Source organism: Eptatretus burgeri, unplaced genomic scaffold, assembly GCF_056783735.1.
Source record: "Eptatretus burgeri isolate ZD-2024b unplaced genomic scaffold, Ebu_testis_v1 Ebu_testis_scaffold_325, whole genome shotgun sequence".
NCBI classification, from domain to species: Eukaryota; Metazoa; Chordata; class Myxini; order Myxiniformes; family Myxinidae; genus Eptatretus; species Eptatretus burgeri.
Window position 1 is genome coordinate 13,937 of NW_028222274.1, and position 4,579 is coordinate 18,515.

At 36.6% G+C, this 4,579-nt stretch overlaps 1 long non-coding RNA gene across 1 annotated transcript; it reads right to left on the reverse strand.

The window, feature by feature from the left end:
- Positions 1–546: 546 nt before the first annotated feature.
- LOC147007314 (uncharacterized) lies at positions 547–3,880 on the reverse strand. Its single transcript, XR_015054271.1, has 3 exons — positions 1,186–3,880; positions 912–1,088; positions 547–814 (listed from the first exon to the last, which is right to left on the reverse strand). It is a non-coding gene; the product is annotated as an uncharacterized LOC147007314 (long non-coding RNA).
- Positions 3,881–4,579: the final 699 nt, after the last annotated feature.

A 4,579-nucleotide genomic window follows, 5' to 3' on the forward strand; every position in this document is an offset into this window, starting at 1 on the left:
ATCGATAGGTTTAGATCCCAAAGAGTGATAGCAACTCCAAAAGTCTCCAAAATATAAATAAATAAAATAATAATAATAATAAATAAATAAATAAATAAATAAAAGCCCCCAAAAAAGTTTCAAGTGTCCAACATAAACCCAACTTTCCAAGTCTTCAAGGTATAACCACATTCCCGTTGAGTTTCCAAGATATGTATCACATTGTGAGTTATCAATCCAGAACCCACATTTCAAGTATTCAAAGTAAAACCAACTTACAAAGTCTCTTAAGGATAACTCATTTACTGATTTTTTCAAAATTTGTGAGTCTCCAAGGTAGGACCCATATTTAGAACCATCTTGGCAGAACCCTTTTCCTGAGTCTCCAAGGTAGTTATTTAAACCATCAAGGCAGAACTCATTTACTGATTTTTTTCAAAATTTGTGAGTCTCCAAGGTAGGCCCCATATTTAGAACCATCTTGGCAGAACCCTTTTCCTGAGTCTCCAAGGTAGTTATTTAAACCATCAAGGCAGAACTCATTTACTGATTTTTTCAAAATTTGTGAGTCTCCAAGGTAAAACTTGTATTCTGGCTCATCAAGGTATAACTTGTTCAGTGGGTATTGTCTTGATAACTCACAATGAGTACTATTGCTGTAAAACTCTTTTTCAGGATTTTGCTGGTCTCCAAGGTATAACTCTTTGGTTGGGTCATCAAGGACGAACTCGTTCTGTGGGTCTTGGTCGCTCATAAGGTCTTCAACCAAGCCAACAATTTCGCCCCAAGTTGTAGCAAAAGCAGTATTTTCATTTCGTATTTCAGACACAATTTCCTGTGAGAGAAAATAATAATGTATTAATTAAGTTATTTAATTATTAAATGAGTATGCTTCAATCAAAGTTTGAAAATAGGAAAATAAAAAATCTTACCTCAATAGATAAGAGGTTTGAATCCAGTTCATCAACTTGAAGGTTTAGTTCCATACAAGACAGAGAGTTCCAAGGAACACCAAAGTCATCCCACTCAAGGTCTTCAACCAAGCCAACAATTTCCCCCCAAGTTGTAGCAAAAGCAGTATTTTCATTTTGTATTTCAGATACAATTTCCTGTGAGAGAAAATAATAATGTATTAATTAAGTTATTTAATTATTAAATGAGTATGCTTCAATCAAAGTTTGAAAATAGGAAAATAAAAAATCTTACCTCAATAGATAAGAGGTTTGAATCCAGTTCATCAACTTGAAGGTTTAGTTCCATAGAAGACAGAGAGTTCGAGACAAGCACACAAAACACCATTGCCAGCAAAAACAAATGTTTAAAATGGAGCCTGGGTTTGAAGCTTTTATAGAGAAAGACTGGTGGGTGTGGTTTCCTTTGGAAATTCCCTGGGCAAGCCTAGGCAAGCCTTCATTGGGAAATTTTTCAAAACCATAACATCCTGTAATTTTCTAGTGATTTCTTTGTGAGTCAGAGATGAACTGGAAATGATGTAAGAGTGGGCGGGGCTTAGCAAAAGTAGGCGGAGCTTAGGAAAAGTGGGCGTGGCTTAGAAAAAATACCTTATGAAAAGTGGGCGGAGCTTAGCAAAAGTGGGCGGGGCTTAGGAAAAGTGGGCGTGGCTTAGAAAAATACCTCATGAAAAGTGGGCGGAGCTTAGCAAAAGTGGGCGGGGCTTAGGAAAAGTGGGCGTGGCTTAGAAAAAATACCTTATGAAAAGTGGGCGGAGCTTAGCAAAAGTGGGCGGGGCTTAGCAAAAGTGGGCGGGGTTTAAAGAAAAGTGGGCGGGGCTTATTGAATACCTTGTGGAAAGTGGGCGGGGCTTAACAAAAGTGGGCGGGGCTTAAAGAAAAGTGGGCGGGGCTTAACAAAAAATAACCTGTGGCTCAGGAGGTGGTCAAACAAGAGCATGAAGAGAAGTTTATCATTTCGTAATGGCACAAATGGGGTATCTTAAAAAATATAAAGATTCAAATCTTTTGTTTGTCAATATTTTAGATGGGGATTATTGTGCAAAGAAAATTAAACTATTGAAGGAATTTGAGAATGAACAAATCTTTATAGGTTCAATGAGTGAGCTGTTCAACCCCCAGGTGTTCAATTCAATGAGGTTCAACCTCCAGGTTAAAAGGGGAGACAAATAAATATACCTTGGGATAAAAAGGGGATTTATTTTTAGGGAAAAAAATATGAATCGCTGAAAATCCCCCATTCATTTACATGGGGAAAAGTGAGCCAGAATCAGTATTCTTACCCTACTGTGAGAAACTGTCTGTGAGAAACATTTATATGGACTGTCTGTGAGAAACATTTATATGGATTGTCTGTTAGAAACATTTCTCTGGACTGTCTGTGAGAAACAATTACATGGACTGTCTGTGAGAAACATTTATATGGACTGTCTGTGAGAAACATTTATATGGACTGTCTGTGAGAAACATTTATATGGACTGTCTGTGAGAAACATTTATATGGACTGTCTGTGAGAAACATTTACATGGACTGTCTGTGAGAAACATTTATATGAAATGTCTGTGAGAAATATTTATGTGGACTGTCTGTGAGAAATATTTATATGGATTGTCTGTGAGAAACATTCATATGGACTGTCTGTGAGAAATATTTATATGGACTGTCTGTGAGAAACATTTATCTGGACTGTCTGTCAGAAACATTTATATGGACTGTCTGGAAGAAACATTTTCTGGACTGTCTGTGAGAAACATTTATATGGACTGTCTGTGAGATATATTTATATGGACTGTCTGTGAGAAACATTTATATGGACTGTCTGGAAGAAACATTTATATGGAGAGTCTGTGAGAAACATTTATATGGACTGTCTGTGAGAAACATTTATATGGACTGTCTGTGAGAAACATTTATATGGACTGTCTGTGAGAAATATTTATATGGACTGTCTGTGACAAACATTTATATGGACTGTCTGTGAGAAACATTTATGTGGACTGTCTGTGAGAAACAATTACATGGACTGTCTGTGAGAAACATTTATATGGACTGTCTGTGAGAAACATTTATATGGACTGTCTGTAAGAAACATTTATATAGACTGTCTGTGAGAAACATTTATATGGACTGTCTGTAAGAAACATTTATATAGACTGTCTGTGAGAAACATTTATATGGACTGTCTGTGAGAAACATTTATATGGATTGTCTGTTAGAAACATTTCTCTGGACTGTCTGTGAGAAACAATTACATGGACTGTCTGTGAGAAACATTTATATGGACTGTCTGTGAGAAACATTTATATGGACTGTCTGTGAGAAATATTTATGTGGACTGTCTGTGAGAAACAATTACATTGACTGTCTGTGAGAAACATTTATATGGACTGTCTGTGAGAAACATTTATATGGACTGTCTGTAAGAAACATTTATATCGACTGTCTGTGAGAAACATTTATATGGACTGTCTGTGAGAAACATTTATATGGATTGTCTGTTAGAAACATTTCTCTGGACTGTCTGTGAGAAACAATTTCATGGACTGTCTGGAAGAAACATTTATATGGACTGTCTGTGAGAAACATTTATATGGACTGTCTGTGAGAAACATTTATATGAAATGTCTGTGAGAAATATTTATATGGACTGTCTGTGAGAAACAATAACATGGACTGTCTGTGAGAAACAATAACATGGACTGTCTGGGAGAAACATTTATGTGGACTGTCTGGGAGAAACATTTATATGGACTGTCTGTGAGAAACATTTATATGGACTGTCTGTGAGAAACATTTATCTGGACTGTCTGTGAGAAACATTTATGTGGACTGTCTGTGAGAAACATTTATATGGACTGTCTGTGAGAAATATTTATGTGGACTGTCTGTGAGAAACAATTACATGGACTGTCTGTGAGAAACATTTATATGGACTGTCTGTAAGAAACATTTATATAGACTCTCTGTGAGAAACATTTATATGGACTGTCTGTGAGAAACATTTATATGGACTGTCTGTAAGAAACATTTGTATGGATTGTCTGTTAGAAACATTTCTCTGGACTGTCTGTGAGAAACAATTACATGGACTGTCTGTGAGAAACATTTATATGGACTGTCTGTGAGAAACATTTATTTGGACTGTCTGTGAGAAACATTTATGTGGACTGTCTGTGAGAAACATTTATATGGACTGTGTGAGAAATATTTATATGGATTGTCTATGAGAAACATTTATACGGACTGTCTGTGAGAAACATTTTTCTGGACTGTCTGTCTGAAACATTAATATGGATTGTCTGTTATAAACATTTGCTGGACTGTCTGGAAGAAACATTTACATGGACTGTCTGTGAGAAACATTTATATGGACTGTCTGTGAGAAACATTTATACAACACATCTTACAACACAGGGATATGGTACACCTATTCTAACTGGGGCATACACCGGGACCAGTATACTGGTACTCATTTCGCCGACCTCGGAAGGATGACAGGCTGAGTCAACCCCCTGGTGTTAATTCAGCAGCTGAGCGGGATTCGAACTCGGGACACTGGGATCCCAAGCCGCCACCCTAACCACTAAGCCAACACCAGGCTTTGTATATATATATATATATATATATA